Source organism: Silurus meridionalis, chromosome 20 (genome assembly GCF_014805685.1).
Source record: "Silurus meridionalis isolate SWU-2019-XX chromosome 20, ASM1480568v1, whole genome shotgun sequence".
In the NCBI taxonomy this organism is placed as follows: Eukaryota; Metazoa; Chordata; class Actinopteri; order Siluriformes; family Siluridae; genus Silurus; species Silurus meridionalis.
The window spans coordinates 16435075-16455705 of record NC_060903.1 but is presented as its reverse complement, the minus strand read 5'-3'; the positions used below and the strand labels follow the sequence as shown (position 1 = coordinate 16455705).

Genomic DNA, 20631 nt, shown 5'->3' with positions numbered 1-20631 from the left:
TCCCGCAGGTTCGAATCCTGCCGACTACGATTCACTTTCTGTTTACATTTCCTAGTAATAATTCGGATCCTGGTCCTCAACACCGTGTCCAAAACAAAACAATACAGTGATGTTCTTGGTTATTTTCTTTAATTATTTTAGGTTAATCTATGATGTCGTTTTATTTTCAGTATTTTCGGTTTGCGATTTCTGCCCTAGAGTAGAAAATATCCTCTAAATATATTTTCATGAACAGTTTAGGCACTGCAGGTTGGCAGAATTAGCAGTAGGGGTGACAACTAAACGTGTAGTAGTCGTGGCCGAGTGGTTAAGGCGATGGACTTGAAATCCATTGGGGTCTCCCGCAGGTTCGAATCCTGCCGACTACGATTCACTTTCTGTTTACATTTCCTAGTAATAATTCGGATCCGTTCTATTTCAGGTTGTTGTAGTAATAGGGCTTCCAGGTACAATATGTGGTGAGAGGAATAGTGTGGTAGTCGTGGCCGAGTGGTTAAGGCGATGGACTTGAAATCCATTGGGGTCTCCCGCAGGTTCGAATCCTGCCGACTACGGTTCACTTTCTGTTTACATTTCCTAGTAATAATTCGGATCCTGGTCCCTCAACACCGTGTCCAAAACAATACAGTGCAAATACAGTGATGTTCTTGGTTAGTTTCTTTAGTTTTTTAGGTTAATCTGTGAAATGCTTTTATTTTCAGTATTTTCGGTTTGCGATTTCTGCCCTAGAGTAGAAAATATCCTCTAAATATATTTTCATGAACAGTTTAGGAACTGCAGGTTGGCAGGATTAGCAGTAGGGGTGATAGCTCTCTGTGTAGTAGTCGTGGCCAGTGGTTAAGGCGATGGACTTGAAATCCATTGGGGTCTCCCGCAGGTTCGAATCCTGCCGACTACGATTCACTTTCTGTTTACATTTCCTAGTAATAATTCGGATCCTGGTCCCTCAACACCGTGTCCAAAACAAAACAATACAGTGATGTTCTTGGTTATTTTCTTTAATTATTTTAGGTTAATCTGTGAAATGCTTTTATTTTCAGTATTTTCGGTTTGCGATTTCTGCCCTACAGTAGAAAATATCCTCTAAATATATTTTCATGAACAGTTTAGGCACTGCAGGTTGGCAGAATTAGCAGTAGGGGGTGACAGCTAAATGTGTAGTAGTCGTGGCCGAGTGGTTAAGGCGATGGACTTGAAATCCATTGGGGTCTCCCCGCGCAGGTTCGAATCCTGCCGACTACGATTCACTTTCTGTTTCCATCTCCTAGTAAAAGTTCGGATCCGTTGTATTTCCAGGTTGTTGTAGTAATAGGGCTTCAAGGTACAGTATGGGGTGAGACGGCACGACTACGATTCACAAAAATAATTTGGGCAGTAAACTATGTAGTGCAATGACTGGAAGTAAGGAAGTGGGATTATCAAGTGTTTAATTTTGATCAAGTACATGTTTTATTTTCAGTATTTCCGGTTTGCTCTTTCTGCCCTACAGTAGAAAATACCCTCCTAAATATATTTTCATGAACAGATTAGGCACTGCAGGTTGGCAGAATGACTAGTAAAAATTCGGATCCGTTCTATTTCCAGGTTGTTGTAGTAATAGGGCTTCCAGGTACAATATGTGGTGAGGAATAGTGTGGTAGTCGTGGCCGAGTGGTTAAGGCAATGGACTAGAAAGCCATTGGGGTCTCCATTGGGTCATTGGGGTCCAAAACAATACAGTGCAAATACAGTGATGTTCATGGTTATTTTCTTTAATTATTTTAGGTTAATCTGTGAAATGCTTTTATTTTCAGTATTTTCGGTTTGCGATTTCTGCCCTAGAGTAGAAAATATCCTCCTAAATATATTTTCATGAACAGTTTAGGCACTGCAGTTTGGCAGATTGAGCAGTAGGGGGTGACAGCTACCTGTGTAGTAGTCGTGGCCGAGTGGTTAAGGCGATAGACTAGAAATCCATTGGGGTCTCCCACAGGTTCGAATCCTGCCGACTACGGTTCACTTTCTGTTTACATCTCCTAGTAATAATCGGATCCTGGTCCTCAACACCGTGTCCAAAACAAAACAATACAGTGCAAATACAGTGATGTTCTTGGTTAGTTTCTTTAGTTTTTTAGGTTAATCTGTGAAATGCTTTTATTTTCAGTATTTTCGGTTTGCGATTTCTGCCCTACAGTAGAAAATATCCTCTTAAATATATTTTCATGAACAGTTTAGGCACTGCAGGTTGGCAGAATGAGCAGTAGGGGGTGATAGCTCTCTGTGTAGTAGTCGTGGCCGAGTGGTTAAGGCGATGGACTAGAAATCCTTTGGGGTCTCCCCGCGCAGGTTCGAATCCTGCCGACTACGATTCACTTTCTGTTTACATCTCCTAGTAATAATTCGGATCCGTTGTATTTCCAGGTTGTTGTAGTAATAGGGCTTCAAGGTACAGTATGGGGTGAGACGGCACACGACTACGATTCACAAAAATAATTTGGGCAGTAAACTATATAGTGCAATGACTGGAAGTAAGGAAGTGGGATTATCAAGTGTTTAATTTTGATCAGAAGTACATGTTTTATTTTCAGTATTTCCGGTTTGCTATTTCTGCTATTTCTAGAGTAGAAAATATCCTCTTAAATATATTTTCATGAACAGATTAGGCAATGCAGGTTGGCAGAATGACTAGTAAAAATTCGGATCCGTTCTATTTCCAGGTTGTTGTAGTAATAGGGCTTCCAGGTACAGTATGTGGTGAGAGGGAATAGTGTGGTAGTCGTGGCAGTGGTTAAGGCGATGGACTAGAAATCCATTGGGGTCTCCATTGGGGTCCAAAACAATACAGTGCAAATACAGTGATGTTCTTGGTTAGTTTCTTTAGTTTTTAGGTTAATCTATGATGTCGTTTTATTTTCGGTTTGCGATTTCTGCCCTAGGTAGAAAATATCCTCTAAATATATTTTCATGAACAGTTTAGGCACTGCAGGTTGGCAGATTGAGCAGTAGGGGTGATAGCTCTCTGTGTAGTAGTCGTGGCCGAGTGGTTAAGGCGATGGACTAGAAATCCATTGGGGTCTCCCAGCAGGTTCGAATCCTGCCGACTACGATTCACTTTCTGTTTACATTTCTTTGTAATAATCCGGATCCTGTGCATTTTCAGGTTGTTGTGTTAATAGGGTTTTCAGGTAGAGAAACAAAACGAGTAATTTTTATGTTGTGAAATTATCAAGATTTTCAAGTTATTTATGTAGCAATTCAAACTATATTCAACAATACAAGCTATAAACAGAAGTAGATCAACAAGATACATAAAACAACTATTGACCTAATACTAATCAGAATAAAATCACCTGGTCCTCAACACCGTGTCCAAAACAATACAGTGCAAATACAGTGATGTTCTTGGTTAGTTTCTTTAGTTTTTAGGTTAATCTATGATGTCGTTTTATTTTCAGTATTTTCGGTTTGATTTCTGCCCTAGTAGAAAATATCCTTTTAAATATACAGTGGAACCGGTTATCTCGCCTCGGTTAACTCCACAACCCTATTAAGTCGACGTTTTGAAGTGGAACCGCCAAATTCTCGCTTTTTCTCGCATTTTTATCGGTTATGTCGACTTTTTTATGTCGCGAACCCTGATATCTCGAGCACAAGGTGGGGAAAATAAGAAATTTTAACGTCAGTTATGTCGATCGGCACTGTGCAGCCGCAGAAGAACTCGCGCAAGTGGCGGAAAAATCAAACCTTACAGATACTACAGGTGTTTGTATTGTATACTGGTGAATCTCTGCTGTTAGTAAGTGCAGTCAGTTATTGTGATGACGGAGGTTGGCGTCAATGTGGCGTCGCTCCTTCGAGAGCCGTGCTCCTTACAGTGTTGTACATGCAGCTCTCACATGTGCTAGTACAGTCTCTCGGTAAGGAGTTGAAGCCGAGCTTCAGAAAAGCGTGATTGTTCGCCGTTCCTTTGAGACTTTTCTGTCCCTCGTTTTGGTTTCGGGTTCGGTTTGGATCTTCCAGGTTTTTCCGGCTTCGCGTGCCGTCGGTCGGCTTTTTCGGACACTTTGCTTTGTGTGTTTGTGCGGATTACTTCAGCCTGATGGTCATAAGTTTTCCGACACTTAGTTATGTTTTTTTTTTTTTTTTTCCACATGTGGACTAAATGTGAGACGGCACTGTGCAGCCGCTGTTTTTTTTTTTTGAGCGATCTGTGTGTTTATAATGTTGGAGAATATAATAAAGGTTTGTATGGAGAATGGACGGTGGTTTGTATTGTATACTGGTAAATCTCTGCTGTTAGTTGGTGCACTTATGCCTTTTGTTGTTAACAAACGTATGTACATTTTTATAGCATGCTGTTGTGTAAAAAACCCTCCAAAAACACGTGCATGCACATTCTCATTTATTAACGCACATCATGTACATAAAGAAATTTCAAGCACGTTAATATATTGCCGCCATTTTGTTTTCGTTTATCTCGATCATCGGTTACCTCGATGCTTTTTGGCGACCCCCCAGGACATCGACATAACCGGGTTCCACTGTATTTTCATGAACAGTTTAGGCACTGCAGGTTGGCAGGATTAGCAGTAGGGGTGACAACTAACGTGTAGTAGTCGTGGCCGAGTGGTTAAGGCGATGGACTTGAAATCCATTGGGGTCTCCCCTCGCAGGTTCGAATCCTGCCGACTACGATTCACTTTCTGTTTACATCTCCTAGTAATAATTCGGATCCGTTGTATTTCCAGGTTGTTGTAGTAATAGGGCTTCAAGGTACAGTATGGGGTGAGACGGCACACTACGATTCACAAAAAATAATTTGGGCAGTAAACTATGTAGTGCAATGACTGGAAGTAAGGAAGTGGGATTATCAAGTGTTTAATTTTGATCAGAAGTACATGTTTTATTTTCAGTATTTCCGGTTTGCTCTTTCTGCCCTACAGTAGAAAATACCCTCCTAAATATATTTTCATGAACAGATTAGGCACTGCAGGTTGGCAGAATGACTAGTAAAAATTCGGATCCGTTCTATTTCCAGGTTGTTGTAGTAATAGGGCTTCCAGGTACAATATGTGGTGAGAGGAATAGTGTGGTAGTCGTGGCCGAGTGGTTAAGGCAATGGACTAGAAAGCCTTTGGGGTCTCCATTGGGGTCATTGGGGTCCAAAACAATACAGTGCAAATACAGTGATGTTCTTGGTTATTTTCTTTAATTATTTTAGGTTAATCTGTGAAATGCTTTTATTTTCAGTATTTTCGGTTTGATTTCTGCCCTAGAGTAGAAAATATCCTCCTAAATATATTTTCATGAACAGTTTAGGAACTGCAGGTTGGCAGAATGAGCAGTAGGGGGTGACAGCTAAATGTGTAGTAGTCGTGGCCGAGTGGTTAAGGCGATGGACTAGAAATCCATTGGGGTCTCCCGCAGGTTCGAATCCTGCCGACTACGGTTCACTTTCTTTTTACATCTCCTAGTAATAATTCGGATCCTGGTCCCTCAACACCGTGTCCAAAACAATACAGTGCAAATACAGTGATGTTCTTGGTTAGTTTATTTTGGGTTTTTTTAGGTTAATCTGTGAAATGCTTTTATTTTCAGTATTGTCGGTTTGCGATTTCTGCCCTAGTAGAAAATATCCTCCTAAATATATTTTCATGAACAGTTTAGGCACTGCAGGTTGGCAGAATGAGCAGTAGGGGGTGATAGCTCTCTGTGTAGTAGTCGTGGCCGAGTGGTTAAGGCGATGGACTAGAAATCCATTGGGGTCTCCCGCAGGTTCGAATCCTGCCGACTACGATTCACTTTCTGTTTACATCTCCTAGTAATAATTGGATCCGTTGTATTTCAGGTTGTTGTAGTAATAGGGCTTCAAGGTACAGTATGGGGTGAGACGGCACACGACTACGATTCACAAAAATAATTTGGGCAGTAAACTATGTAGTGCAATGACTGGAAGTAAGGAAGTGGGATTATCAAGTGTTTAATTTTGATCAAGTACATGTTTTATTTTCAGTATTTTCGGTTTGCTCTTTCTGCCCTACAGTAGAAAATATCCTTCTAAATATATTTTCATGAACAGATTAGGCACTGCAGGTTGGCAGAATGACTAGTAAAAATTCGGATCCGTTGTATTTCAGGTTGTTGTAGTAATAGGGCTTCCAGGTACAATATGTGGTGAGAGGAATAGTGTGGTAGTCGTGGTCGAGTGGTTAAGGCGATGGACTAGAAATCCATTGGGGTCATTGGGGTCAAAACAATACAGTGCAAATACAGTGATGTTCTTGGTTAGTTTCTTTAGTTTTTAGGTTAATCTGTGAAATGCTTTTATTTTCGGTTTGCGATTTCTGCCCTAGGGTAGAAAATATCCTCTAAATATATTTTCATGAACAGTTTAGGCACTGCAGGTTGGCAGATTGAGCAGTAGGGGTGATAGCTCCTGTGTAGTAGTCGTGGCCGAGTGGTTAAGGCGATGGACTAGAAATCCATTGGGGTCTCCCAGCAGGTTCGAATCCTGCCGACTACGGTTCACTTTCTGTTTACATTTCTTTGTAATAATCCGGATCCTGTGCATTTTCAGGTTGTTGTGTTAATAGGGTTTTCAGGTAGAGATACAAAACAAAACGAGTAATTTTTATGTTGTGAAATTATCAAGATTTTCAAGTTATTTATGTAGCAATTTAAACTATATAACCAATACAAGTTATAAACAGAAGTAGATCAACAAGATACATAAAAACAACTATTGACCTAATACTAATCAGAATAAAAATCACCTGGTCCCTCAACACCGTGTCCAAAACAAAACAATACAGTGCAAATACAGTGATGTTCTTGGTTAGTTTCTTTAGTTTTTTTAGGTTAATCTACGATGTCGTTTTATTTTCAGTATTTTCGGTTTGCGATTTCTGCCCTAGAGTAGAAAATATCCTTTTAAATATACAGTGGAACCGGTTATCTCGCCTCGGTTAACTCCACAACCCTATTAAGTCGACGTTTTGAAGTGGAACCGCCAAATTCTCGCTTTTTCACGCATTTTTATCGGTTATGTCGACTTTTTATGTCGCGGAACCCTGATATCTCGAGCACAAGGTGGGGAAAATAAGAAATTTTAACGTCAGTTATGTCGATCGGCACTGTGCAGCCGAGAAGAACTCGCGCAAGTGGCGGAAAAATCAAACCTTACAGATACTACAGGTGTTTGTATTGTATACTGGTGAATCTCTGCTGTTAGTAAGTGCACATATGCATTTTTTGTCAAATGTTATATGATGACGGGACGCTCGCTTCAATCTAGAGCGTTGCTCATGCCGAAGCCGTGCTCCTTACCAGTGCAAGCAGTAACACTCTCTCAGTGACCGGGTATGGGCTAGTTCTCGGTAGGGAGGTGTAACGGTTTCGTGGAGTGAAGCCGGAGCTTCAGAGAAAGCGGCCGAGAAAGCACCTGCCACGCCCCTTCGCCGTTCACGTTTGAGACTTTTCTGTCCCTCGTTTTGGTTTCGGGTTCGGTTTTGGATCTTCCGGGTTTTTTTTCCGGCTTCGCGCCGTGCCGTCGGTCGGCTTTTTGCTTTGTGTGTTTGTGCGGATTACTTCAGCCTGATGGTCATAAGTTTTCCGACACTTAGTTATGTTTTTTTTTTTTTCCACATGTGGACTAAATGTGAGACGGCACTGTGCAGCCGCTGTTTTTTTTTTTTTTTGAGCGATCTGTGTGTTTATAATGTTGGAGAATATAATAAAGGTTTGTATGGAGAATGGACGGTGGTTTGTATTGTATACTGGTAAATCTCTGCTGTTAGTTGGTGCACTTATGCCTTTTGTTGTTAACAAACGTATGTACATTTTATAGCATGCTGTTGTGTAAAACCCTCCAAAACACGTGCATGCACATTCTCATTTATTAACGCACATCATGTACATAAAGAAATTTCAAGCACGTTAATATATTGCCGCCATTTTGTTTTCGTTTATCTCGATCATCGGTTACCTCGATGCTTTTTGGCGACCCCCCAGGACATCGACATAACCGGGTTCCACTGTATTTTCATGAACAGTTTAGGCACTGCAGGTTGGCAGGATTAGCAGTAGGGGGTGACAACTAAACGTGTAGTAGTCGTGGCCGAGTGGTTAAGGCGATGGACTTGAAATCCATTGGGGTCTCCCCGCGCAGGTTCGAATCCTGCCGACTACGATTCACTTTCTGTTTACATCTCCTAGTAATAATTCGGATCCGTTGTATTTCCAGGTTGTTGTAGTAATAGGGCTTCAAGGTACAGTATGGGGTGAGACGGCACACGATTCACAAAAAATAATTTGGGCAGTAAACTATGTAGTGCAATGACTGGAAGTAAGGAAGTGGGATTATCAAGTGTTTAATTTTGATCAGAAGTACATGTTTTATTTTCAGTATTTCCGGTTTGCTCTTTCTGCCCTACAGTAGAAAATACCCTCCTAAATATATTTTCATGAACAGATTAGGCACTGCAGGTTGGCAGAATGACTAGTAAAAATTCGGATCCGTTCTATTTCCAGGTTGTTGTAGTAATAGGGCTTCCAGGTACAATATGTGGTGAGCGGCAATAGTGTGGTAGTCGTGGCCGAGTGGTTAAGGCAATGGACTAGAAAGCCTTTGGGGTCTCCATTGGGGTCATTGGGGTCCAAAACAATACAGTGCAAATACAGTGATGTTCTTGGTTATTTTCTTTAATTATTTTAGGTTAATCTGTGAAATGCTTTTATTTTCAGTATTTTCGGTTTGCGATTTCTGCCCTAGAGTAGAAAATATCCTCCTAAATATATTTTCATGAACAGTTTAGGAACTGCAGGTTGGCAGAATGAGCAGTAGGGGGTGACAGCTAAATGTGTAGTAGTCGTGGCCGAGTGGTTAAGGCGATGGACTAGAAATCCATTGGGGTCTCCCGCAGGTTCGAATCCTGCCGACTACGGTTCACTTTCTTTTACATCTCCTAGTAATAATTCGGATCCTGGTCCTCAACACCGTGTCCAAAACAATACAGTGCAAATACAGTGATGTTCTTGGTTAGTTTATTTTGGTTTTTTTTAGGTTAATCTGTGAAATGCTTTTATTTTCAGTATTGTCGGTTTGATTTCTGCCCTACAGTAGAAAATATCCTCCTAAATATATTTTCATGAACAGTTTAGGCACTGCAGGTTGGCAGAATGAGCAGTAGGGGGTGATAGCTCTCTGTGTAGTAGTCGTGGCCGAGTGGTTAAGGCGATGGACTAGAAATCCATTGGGGTCTCCCCGCGCAGGTTCGAATCCTGCCGACTACGGCTTCATTCTGTTTACATTTCTTAGTAATAAATCGGATCCAGTGCATTTTCAGGTTGTTGTGTTAATAGGGTTTTCAGGTAGAGACACAAAACGAGTAATTTTATGTTGTGAAATTATCAAGATTTTCAAGTTATTTATGTAGCAATTCAAACTATATTCAACAATACAAGCTATAAACAGAAGTAGATCAATAAATAAAAAAAAAACAACTATTTACTACGATTCACTTTCTGTTTACATTTCCTAGTAATAATTTGGATCCGTTCTATCTCCAGGTTGTTGTAGTAATAGGGCTTCCAGGTACAGTATGTTGTGAGTGTTGATCTGTGTAGTAGTCGTGGCCGAGTGGTTAAGGCGATGGACTAGAAATCCATTGGGGTCTCCCCGCGCAGGTTCGAATCCTGCCGACTACGATTCACTTTATGTTTACATTTCTTAGTAATAATCCGGATCCAGTGCATTTTCAGGTTGTTGTGTTAATAGGGTTTTCAGGTAGAGATACAAAACAACACGAGTAATTTTATGTTGTGAAATTATCAAGATTTTCAAGTTATTTATGTAGCAATTCAAAATATATTAACCAATACAAGCTATAAACAGAAGTAGATCAACAAGATAAATAAAACAACTATTGACCTAATACTAATCAGAATAAAAATCACCTGGTCCCTCAACACCGTGTCCAAAACAAAACAATACAGTGCAAATACAGTGATGTTCTTGGTTAGTTTCTTTATTTATTTTAGGTTAATCTGTGAAATGCTTTTATTTTCAGTATTGTCGGTTTGCGATTTCTGCCCTAGAGTAGAAAATATCCTCCTAAATATATTTTCATGAACAGTTTAGGCGCTGCAGGTTGGCAGAATGAGCAGTAGGGGGTGATAGCTCTCTGTGTAGTAGTCGTGGCCGAGTGGTTAAGGCGATGGACTAGAAATCCATTGGGGTCTCCCCGCAGGTTCGAATCCTGCCGACTACGATTCACTTTCTGTTTACATCTCCTAGTAGAAGTTCGGATCCGTTGTATTTCCAGGTTGTTGTAGTAATAGGGCTTCAAGGTACAGTATGGGGTGAGACGGCACACGACTACGATTCACAAAAATAATTTGGGCAGTAAACTATGTAGTGCAATGACTGGAAGTAAGGAAGTGGGATTATCAAGTGTTTAATTTTGATCAGAAGTACATGTTTTATTTTCAGTATTTCCGGTTTGCTCTTTCTGCCCTACAGTAGAAAATATCCTTCTAAATATATTTTCATGAACAGATTAGGCACTGCAGGTTGGCAGAATGACTTGTAAAAATTCGGATCCGTTCTATTTCCAGGTTGTTGTAGTAATAGGGCTTCCAGGTACAATATGTGGTGAGAGGAATAGTGTGGTAGTCGTGGTCGAGTGGTTAAGGCGATGGACTAGAACTCCATTGGAGTCATTGGGGTACAAAACAATACAGTGCAAATACAGTGATGTTCTTGGTTAGTTTCTTTAGCTTTTTTAGGTTAATCTGTGAAGTCGTTTTATTTTCGGTTTGCGATTTCTGCCCTAGGGTAGAAAATATCCTCCTAAATATATTTTCATGAACAGTTTAGGCACTGCAGGTTGGCAGATTGAGCAGTAGGGGGTGATAGCTCCCTGTGTAGTAGTCGTGGCCGAGTGGTTAAGGCGATGGACTAGAAATCCATTGGGGTCTCCCCACGCAGGTTCGAATCCTGCCGACTACGGTTCCTTTATGTTTACATTTCTTTGTAATAATCCGGATCCTGTGCATTTTCAGGTTGCTGTGTTAATAGGGTTTTCAGGTAGAGAAACAAAACGAGTAATTTTATGTTGTGAAATTATCAAGATTTTCAAGTTATTTATGTAGCAATTTAAACTATATAACCAATACAAGCTATAAACAGAAGTAGATCAACAAGATACATAAAAACAACTATTGACCTAATACTAATCAGAATAAAATCACCTGGTCCCTCAACACCGTGTCCAAAACAAAACAATACAGTGCAAATACAGTGATGTTCTTGGTTAGTTACTTTAGTTTTTTTAGGTTAATCTATGATGTTTTATTTTCAGTATTTTCGGTTTGCGATTTCTGCCCTAGAGTAGAAAATATCCTTTAAATATACAGTGGAACCCGGTTATCTCGCCTCGGTTAACTCCACAACCCTATTAAGTCGACGTTTTGAAGTGGAACCGCCAAATTCTCGCTTTTTCACGCATTTTTATCGGTTATGTCGACTTTTTATGTCGCGAACCCTGATATCTCGAGCACAAGGTGGGGAAAATAAGAAATTTTAACGTCAGTTATGTCGATCGGCACTGTGCAGCCGCAGAAGAACTCGCGCAAGTGGCGGAAAAATCAAACCTTACAGATACTACAGGTGTTTGTATTGTATACTGGTGAATCTCTGCTGTTAGTAAGTGCACATATGCATTTTTGTCAAATGTTATGTGATGAACGGGGCGCGCGCTCGGTAAGGAGCACGGCTCTCGGTAAGGAGCACGGCTCTCGGTAAGGAGCACGGCTCTCGGTAAGGAGCACGGCTCTCTCGGTAAGGAGCACGGCTCTCGGTAAGGAGCACGGCTCTCGGTAAGGAGCACGGCTCTCGGTAAGGAGCACGGCTCTCGGTAAGGAGCACGGCTCTCGGTAAGGAGCACGGCTCTCGGTAAGGAGTTGAAGCCGGAGCTTCAGAGAAAGCGGCCGGCACCTGCCACGCCCCTTCGCCGTTCACGTTTGAGACTTTTCTGTCCCTCGTTTTGGTTTCGGGTTCGGTTTTGGATCTTCCGGGTTTTTCCGGCTTCGCGCCGTGCCGTCGGTCGGCTTTTCGGACACTTTGCTTTGTGTGTTTGTGCGGATTACTTCAGCCTGATGGTCATAAGTTTTCCGACACTTAGTTATGTTTTTTTTTTTTCCACATGTGGACTAAATGTGAGACGGCACTGTGCAGCCGCTGTTTTTTTTTTTTGAGCGATCTGTGTGTTTATAATGTTGGAGAATATAATAAAGGTTTGTATGGAGAATGGACGGTGGTTTGTATTGTATACTGGTAAATCTCTGCTGTTAGTTGGTGCACTTATGCCTTTTGTTGTTAACAAACGTATGTACATTTTTATAGCATGCTGTTGTGTAAAAAACCCTCCAAAAACACGTGCATGCACATTCTCATTTATTAACGCACATCATGTACATAAAGAAATTTCAAGCACGTTAATATATTGCCGCCATTTTGTTTTCGTTTATCTCGATCATCGGTTACCTCGATGCTTTTTGGCGACCCCCCAGGACATCGACATAACCGGGTTCCACTGTATTTTCATGAACAGTTTAGGCACTGCAGGTTGGCAGGATTAGCAGTAGGGGGTGACAACTAAACGTGTAGTAGTCGTGGCCGAGTGGTTAAGGCGATGGACTTGAAATCCATTGGGGTCTCCCCGCAGGTTCGAATCCTGCCGACTACGGTTCCTTTATGTTTACATTTCTTTGTAATAATCCGGATCCTGTGCATTTTCAGGTTGCTGTGTTAATAGGGTTTTCAGGTAGAGAAACAAAACGAGTAATTTTATGTTGTGAAATTATCAAGATTTTCAAGTTATTTATGTAGCAATTTAAACTATATAACCAATACAAGCTATAAACAGAAGTAGATCAACAAGATACATAAAACAACTATTGACCTAATACTAATCAGAATAAAATCACCTGGTCCCTCAACACCGTGTCCAAAACAAAACAATACAGTGCAAATACAGTGATGTTCTTGGTTAGTTACTTTAGTTTTTTTAGGTTAATCTATGATGTTTTATTTTCAGTATTTTCGGTTTGCGATTTCTGCCCTAGAGTAGAAAATATCCTTTAAATATACAGTGGAACCCGGTTATCTCGCCTCGGTTAACTCCACAACCCTATTAAGTCGACGTTTTGAAGTGGAACCGCCAAATTCTCGCTTTTCTCGCATTTTTATCGGTTATGTCGACTTTTTATGTCGCGGAACCCTGATATCTCGAGCACAAGGTGGGGAAAATAAGAAATTTTAACGTCAGTTATGTCGATCGGCACTGTGCAGCCGCAGAAGAACTCGCGCAAGTGGCGGAAAAATCAAACCTTACAGATACTACAGGTGTTTGTATTGTATACTGGTGAATCTCTGCTGTTAGTAAGTGCACATATGCATTTTTGTCAAATGTTATGTGATGAACGGAGCGCGCGCCTGGCCATCTCTGACTGGCGCAGCTGCCGAGAGCCGTTTCACCGAGTGCAGCAGGCGAGCAGGGTAAGGAGCACGGCTCTCGGTAAGGAGCACGGCTCTCGGTAAGGAGCACGGCTCTCGGTAAGGAGCACGGCTCTCTCGGTAAGGAGTTGAAGCCGGGAGCTTCAGAGAAAGCGGCCGAGAAAGCACCTGCCACGCCCCCTTCGCCGTTCACGTTTGAGACTTTTCTGTCCCTCGTTTTTGGTTTCGGGTTCGGTTTTGGATCTTCCGGGTTTTTTTTCCGGCTTCGCGCCGTGCCGTCGGTCGGCTTTTCGGACACTTTGCTTTGTGTGTTTGTGCGGATTACTTCAGCCTGATGGTCATAAGTTTTCCGACACTTAGTTATGTTTTTTTTTTTTTTTTTCCACATGTGGACTAAATGTGAGACGGCACTGTGCAGCCGCTGTTTTTTTTTTTTTGAGCGATCTGTGTGTTTATAATGTTGGAGAATATAATAAAGGTTTGTATGGAGAATGGACGGTGGTTTGTATTGTATACTGGTAAATCTCTGCTGTTAGTTGGTGCACTTATGCCTTTTGTTGTTAACAAACGTATGTACATTTTTATAGCATGCTGTTGTGTAAAAACCCTCCAAAACACGCATGCACATTCTCATTTATTAACGCACATCATGTACATAAAGAAATTTCAAGCACGTTAATATATTGCCGCCATTTTGTTTTCGTTTATCTCGATCATCGGTTACCTCGATGCTTTTTGGCGACCCCCCAGGACATCGACATAACCGGGTTCCACTGTATTTTCATGAACAGTTTAGGCACTGCAGGTTGGCAGGATTAGCAGTAGGGGTGACAGCTAAATGTGTAGTAGTCGTGGCCGAGTGGTTAAGGCGATGGACTTGAAATCCATTGGGGTCTCCCGCAGGTTCGAATCCTGCCGACTACGGTTCCCTTTATGTTTACATTTCTTTGTAATAATCCGGATCCTGTGCATTTTCAGGTTGCTGTGTTAATAGGGTTTTCAGGTAGAGAAACAAAACGAGTAATTTTATGTTGTGAAATTATCAAGATTTTCAAGTTATTTATGTAGCAATTTAAACTATATAACCAATACAAGCTATAAACAGAAGTAGATCAACAAGATACATAAAAACAACTATTGACCTAATACTAATCAGAATAAAAATCACCTGGTCCCTCAACACCGTGTCCAAAACAAAACAATACAGTGCAAATACAGTGATGTTCTTGGTTAGTTACTTTAGTTTTTTTAGGTTAATCTATGATGTTTTATTTTCAGTATTTTCGGTTTGCGATTTCTGCCCTAGAGTAGAAAATATCCTTTTAAATATACAGTGGAACCCGGTTATCTCGCCCTCGGTTAACTCCACAACCCTATTAAGTCGACGTTTTTGAAGTGGAACCGCCAAATTCTCGCTTTTCTCGCATTTTTATCGGTTATGTCGACTTTTTTTATGTCGCGGAACCCTGATATCTCGAGCACAAGGTGGGGGAAAATAAGAAATTTTAACGTCAGTTATGTCGATCGGCACTGTGCAGCCGCAGAAGAACTCGCGCAAGTGGCGGAAAAATCAAACCTTACAGATACTACAGGTGTTTGTATTGTATACTGGTGAATCTCTGCTGTTAGTAAGTGCACATATGCATTTTTGTCAAATGTTATGTGATGAACGGGGCGCGCGCTCGGTAAGGAGCACGGCTCTCTCGGTAAGGAGCACGGCTCTCGGTAAGGAGCACGGCTCTCTCGGTAAGGAGCACGGCTCTCTCGGTAAGGAGCACGGCTCTCGGTAAGGAGCACGGCTCTCGGTAAGGAGCACGGCTCTCGGTAAGGAGCACGGCTCTCGGTAAGGAGCACGGCTCTCGGTAAGGAGCACGGCTCTCGGTAAGGAGCACGGCTCTCGGTAAGGAGCACGGCTCTCTCGGTAAGGAGTTGAAGCCGGAGCTTCAGAGAAAGCGGCCGAAAGCACCTGCCACGCCCCTTCGCCGTTCACGTTTGAGACTTTTCTGTCCCTCGTTTTTGGTTTCGGGTTCGGTTTTGGATCTTCCGGGTTTTTCCGGCTTCGCGCCGTGCCGTCGGTCGGCTTTTCGGACACTTTGCTTTGTGTGTTTGTGCGGATTACTTCAGCCTGATGGTCATAAGTTTTCCGACACTTAGTTATGTTTTTTTTTTTTTTTTTCCACATGTGGACTAAATGTGAGACGGCACTGTGCAGTCGCTGTTTTTTTTTTTTTTGAGCGATCTGTGTGTTTATAATGTTGGAGAATATAATAAAGGTTTGTATGGAGAATGGACGGTGGTTTGTATTGTATACTGGTAAATCTCTGCTGTTAGTTGGTGCACTTATGCCTTTTGTTGTTAACAAACGTATGTACATTTTTATAGCATGCTGTTGTGTAAAAAACCCTCCAAAAACACGTGCATGCACATTCTCATTTATTAACGCACATCATGTACATAAAGAAATTTCAAGCACATTAATATATTGCCGCCATTTTGTTTTCGTTTATCTCGATCATCGGTTACCTCGATGCTTTTGGCGACCCCAGGACATCGACATAACCGGGTTCCACTGTATTTTCATGAACAGTTTAGGCACTGCAGGTTGGCAGGATTAGCAGTAGGGGGTGACAACTAAACGTGTAGTAGTCGTGGCCGAGTGGTTAAGGCGATGGACTTGAAATCCATTGGGGTCTCCCCGCAGGTTCGAATCCTGCCGACTACGATTCACTTTCTGTTTACATCTCCTAGTAATAATTCGGATCCGTTGTATTTCCAGGTTGTTGTAGTAATAGGGCTTCAAGGTACAGTATGGGGTGAGACGGCACACTACGATTCACAAAAAATAATTTGGGCAGTAAACTATGTAGTGCAATGACTGGAAGTAAGGAAGTGGGATTATCAAGTGTTTAATTTTGATCAGAAGTACATGTTTTATTTTCAGTATTTTCGGTTTGCTCTTTCTGCCCTACAGTAGAAAATACCTCCTAAATATATTTTCATGAACAGATTAGGCACTGCAGGTTGGCAGAATGACTAGTAAAAATTCGGATCCGTTCTATTTCCAGGTTGTTGTAGTAATAGGGCTTCCAGGTACAATATGTGGTGAGCGGCAATAGTGTGGTAGTCGTGGCCGAGTGGTTAAGGCAATGGACTAGAAAGCCTTTGGGGTCTCCATTGGGGTCATTGGGGTCCAAAACAATACAGTGCAAATACAGTGATGTTCTTGGTTATTTTCTTTAATTATTTTAGGTTAATCTGTGAAATGCTTTTATTTTCAGTATTTTCGGTTTGCGATTTCTGCCCTAGAGTAGAAAATATCCTCCTAAATATATTTTCATGAACAGTTTAGGAACTGCAGGTTGGCAGAATGAGCAGTAGGGGGTGACAGCTAAATGTGTAGTAGTCGTGGCCGAGTGGTTAAGGCGATGGACTAGAAATCCATTGGGGTCTCCCCGCGCAGGTTCGAATCCTGCCGACTACGGTTCACTTTCTTTTTACATCTCCTAGTAATAATTCGGATCCTGGTCCCTCAACACCGTGTCCAAAACAATACAGTGCAAATACAGTGATGTTCTTGGTTAGTTTATTTTGGTTTTTTTTAGGTTAATCTGTGAAATGCTTTTATTTTCAGTATTGTCGGTTTGCGATTTCTGCCCTACAGTAGAAAATATCCTCCTAAATATATTTTCATGAACAGTTTAGGCACTGCAGGTTGGCAGAATGAGCAGTAGGGGGTGATAGCTCTCTGTGTAGTAGTCGTGGCCGAGTGGTTAAGGCGATGGACTAGAAATCCATTGGGGTCTCCCGCAGGTTCGAATCCTGCCGACTACGGCTTCATTCTGTTTACATTTCTTAGTAATAAATCGGATCCAGTGCATTTTCAGGTTGTTGTGTTAATAGGGTTTTCAGGTAGAGACACAAAACGAGTAATTTTATGTTGTGAAATTATCAAGATTTTCAAGTTATTTATGTAGCAATTCAAACTATATTCAACAATACAAGCTATAAACAGAAGTAGATCAATAAATAAAAAAAAAACAACTATTTACTACGATTCACTTTCTGTTTACATTTCCTAGTAATAATTTGGATCCGTTCTATCTCCAGGTTGTTGTAGTAATAGGGCTTCCAGGTACAGTATGTTGTGAGTGTTGATCTGTGTAGTAGTCGTGGCCGAGTGGTTAAGGCGATGGACTAGAAATCCATTGGGGTCTCCCCGCGCAGGTTCGAATCCTGCCGACTACGATTCACTTTATGTTTACATTTCTTAGTAATAATCCGGATCCAGTGCATTTTCAGGTTGTTGTGTTAATAGGGTTTTCAGGTAGAGATACAAAACAACACGAGTAATTTTATGTTGTGAAATTATCAAGATTTTCAAGTTATTTATGTAGCAATTCAAAATATATTAACCAATACAAGCTATAAACAGAAGTAGATCAACAAGATAAATAAAACAACTATTGACCTAATACTAATCAGAATAAAATCACCTGGTCCTCAACACCGTGTCCAAAACAAAACAATACAGTGCAAATACAGTGATGTTCTTGGTTAGTTTCTTTATTTATTTTAGGTTAATCTGTGAAATGCTTTTATTTTCAGTATTGTCGGTTTGCGATTTCTGCCCTAGAGTAGAAAATATCCTCCTAAATATATTTTCATGAACAGTTTAGGCGCTGCAGGTTGGCAGAATGAGCAGTAGGGGGTGATAGCTCTCTGTGTAGTAGTCGTGGCCGAGTGGTTAAGGCGATGGACTAGAAATCCATTGGGGTCTCCCCGCGCAGGTTCGAATCCTGCCGACTACGATTCACTTTCTGTTTACATCTCCTAGTAGAAGTTCGGATCCGTTGTATTTCCAGATTGTTGTAGTAATAGGGCTTCAAGGTACAGTATGGGGTGAGACGGCACACGACTACGATTCACAAAAAAATAATTTGGGCAGTAAACTATGTAGTGCAATGACTGGAAGTAAGGAAGTGGGATTATCAAGTGTTTAATTTTGATCAGAAGTACATGTTTTATTTTCAGTATTTCCGGTTTGCTCTTTCTGCCCTACAGTAGAAAATATCCTTCTAAATATATTTTCATGAACAGATTAGGCACTGCAGGTTGGCAGAATGACTTGTAAAAATTCGGATCCGTTCTATTTCCAGGTTGTTGTAGTAATAGGGCTTCCAGGTACAATATGTGGTGAGAGGAATAGTGTGGTAGTCGTGGTCGAGTGGTTAAGGCGATGGACTAGAACTCCATTGAGTCATTGGGGTACAAAACAATACAGTGCAAATACAGTGATGTTCTTGGTTAGTTTCTTTAGCTTTTTTAGGTTAATCTGTGAAGTCGTTTTATTTTCGGTTTGCGATTTCTGCCCTAGGGTAGAAAATATCCTCCTAAATATATTTTCATGAACAGTTTAGGCACTGCAGGTTGGCAGATTGAGCAGTAGGGGGTGATAGCTCTCTGTGTAGTAGTCGTGGCCGAGTGGTTAAGGCGATGGACTAGAAATCCATTGGGGTCTCCCCGCGCAGGTTCGAATCCTGCCGACTACGGTTCCCTTTATGTTTACATTTCTTTGTAATAATCCGGATCCTGTGCATTTTCAGGTTGCTGTGTTAATAGGGTTTTCAGGTAGAGAAACAAAACGAGTAATTTTATGTTGTGAAATTATCAAGATTTTCAAGTTATTTATGTAGCAATTTAAACTATATAACCAATACAAGCTATAAACAGAAGTAGATCAACAAGATACATAAAAACAACTATTGACCTAATACTAATCAGAATAAAAATCACCTGGTCCCTCAACACCGTGTCCAAAACAAAACAATACAGTGCAAATACAGTGATGTTCTTGGTTAGTTACTTTAGTTTTTTTAGGTTAATCTATGATGTCGTTTTATTTTCAGTATTTTCGGTTTGCGATTTCTGCCCTAGACTAGAAAATATCCTTTTAAATATACAGTGGAACCCGGTTATCTCGCCCTCGGTTAACTCCACAACCCTATTAAGTCGACGTTTTTGAAGTGGAACCGCCAAATTCTCGCTTTTCTCGCATTTTTATCGGTTATGTCGACTTTTTTTATGTCGCGGAACCCTGATATCTCGAGCACAAGGTGGGGGAAAATAAGAAATTTTAACGTCAGTTATGTCGATCGGCACTGTGCAGCCGCAGAAGAACTCGCGCAAGTGGCGGAAAAATCAAACCTTACAGATACTACAGGTGTTTGTATTGTATACTGGTGAATCTCTGCTGTTAGTAAGTGCACATATGCATTTTTTTGTCAAATGTTATGTGATGAACGGGAGCGCGGCGCTCCCGGCTTCAACTCTTACCGGCGCTTGCTCCTGCCGAGAGCCGTGCTCCTTACTGAGTGCACGCGCGAGCAGGGTAAGGAGCACGGCTCTCTCGGTAAGGAGCGACGCGCCCGCGCTCGGTAAGGAGCACGGCTCTCTCGGTAAGGAGTTGAAGCCGGGAGCTTCAGAGAAAGCGGCCGAGAAAGCACCTGCCACGCCCCCTTCGCCGTTCACGTTTGAGACTTTTCTGTCCCTCGTTTTTGGTTTCGGGTTCGGTTTTGGATCTTCCGGGTTTTTTTTCCGGCTTCGCGCCGTGCCGTCGGTCGGCTTTTTCGGACACTTTGCTTTGTGTGTTTGTGCGGATTACTTCAGCCTGATGGTCATAAGTTTTCCGACACTTAGTTATGTTTTTTTTTCCACATGTGGACTAAATGTGAGACGGCACTGTGCAGCCGCTGTTTTTTTTTTTTTTTTGAGCGATCTGTGTGTTTATAATGTTGGAGAATATAATAAAGGTTTGTATGGAGAATGGACGGTGGTTTGTATTGTATACTGGTAAATCTCTGCTGTTAGTTGGTGCACTTATGCCTTTTGTTGTTAACAAACGTATGTACATTTTATAGCATGCTGTTGTGTAAAACCCTCCAAAACATGTGCATGCACATTCTCATTTATTAACGCACATCATGTACATAAAGAAATTTCAAGCACGTTAATATATTGCCGCCATTTTGTTTTCGTTTATCTCGATCATCGGTTACCTCGATGCTTTTTGGCGACCCCCCAGGACATCGACATAACCGGGTTCCACTGTATTTTCATGAACAGTTTAGGCACTGCAG

At 41.4% G+C, this 20631-nt stretch overlaps 17 non-coding genes across 17 annotated transcripts; all 17 read left to right on the top strand.

The window, feature by feature from the left end:
• The first annotated feature begins 289 nt into the window (after positions 1-289).
• trnas-uga lies at positions 290-368 on the top strand. Its single transcript has one exon. It is a non-coding gene; the product is annotated as a tRNA-Ser (tRNA).
• Positions 369-475: 107 nt separating this feature from the next.
• On the top strand, positions 476-554 carry trnas-uga. Its single transcript has one exon. It is a non-coding gene; the product is annotated as a tRNA-Ser (tRNA).
• A 606-nt stretch (positions 555-1160) lies between these two features.
• On the top strand, positions 1161-1242 carry trnas-uga. The gene has a single exon. It is a non-coding gene; the product is annotated as a tRNA-Ser (tRNA).
• Positions 1243-2264: 1022 nt separating this feature from the next.
• Positions 2265-2346, top strand: trnas-aga. Its single transcript has one exon. It is a non-coding gene; the product is annotated as a tRNA-Ser (tRNA).
• Positions 2347-4591: 2245 nt separating this feature from the next.
• trnas-uga lies at positions 4592-4673 on the top strand. The gene has a single exon. It is a non-coding gene; the product is annotated as a tRNA-Ser (tRNA).
• A 3412-nt stretch (positions 4674-8085) lies between these two features.
• Positions 8086-8167, top strand: trnas-uga. The gene has a single exon. It is a non-coding gene; the product is annotated as a tRNA-Ser (tRNA).
• A 1021-nt stretch (positions 8168-9188) lies between these two features.
• Positions 9189-9270, top strand: trnas-aga. The gene has a single exon. It is a non-coding gene; the product is annotated as a tRNA-Ser (tRNA).
• Positions 9271-9602: 332 nt separating this feature from the next.
• Positions 9603-9684, top strand: trnas-aga. Its single transcript has one exon. It is a non-coding gene; the product is annotated as a tRNA-Ser (tRNA).
• Positions 9685-10167: 483 nt separating this feature from the next.
• trnas-aga lies at positions 10168-10247 on the top strand. Its single transcript has one exon. It is a non-coding gene; the product is annotated as a tRNA-Ser (tRNA).
• Positions 10248-10905: 658 nt separating this feature from the next.
• trnas-aga lies at positions 10906-10987 on the top strand. Its single transcript has one exon. It is a non-coding gene; the product is annotated as a tRNA-Ser (tRNA).
• Positions 10988-12645: 1658 nt separating this feature from the next.
• On the top strand, positions 12646-12725 carry trnas-uga. Its single transcript has one exon. It is a non-coding gene; the product is annotated as a tRNA-Ser (tRNA).
• Positions 12726-14340: 1615 nt separating this feature from the next.
• Positions 14341-14419, top strand: trnas-uga. The gene has a single exon. It is a non-coding gene; the product is annotated as a tRNA-Ser (tRNA).
• Positions 14420-16137: 1718 nt separating this feature from the next.
• trnas-uga lies at positions 16138-16217 on the top strand. The gene has a single exon. It is a non-coding gene; the product is annotated as a tRNA-Ser (tRNA).
• A 677-nt stretch (positions 16218-16894) lies between these two features.
• trnas-aga lies at positions 16895-16976 on the top strand. The gene has a single exon. It is a non-coding gene; the product is annotated as a tRNA-Ser (tRNA).
• A 682-nt stretch (positions 16977-17658) lies between these two features.
• trnas-aga lies at positions 17659-17740 on the top strand. Its single transcript has one exon. It is a non-coding gene; the product is annotated as a tRNA-Ser (tRNA).
• A 481-nt stretch (positions 17741-18221) lies between these two features.
• Positions 18222-18303, top strand: trnas-aga. The gene has a single exon. It is a non-coding gene; the product is annotated as a tRNA-Ser (tRNA).
• A 659-nt stretch (positions 18304-18962) lies between these two features.
• Positions 18963-19044, top strand: trnas-aga. Its single transcript has one exon. It is a non-coding gene; the product is annotated as a tRNA-Ser (tRNA).
• The last annotated feature ends 1587 nt before the right edge of the window (positions 19045-20631 follow it).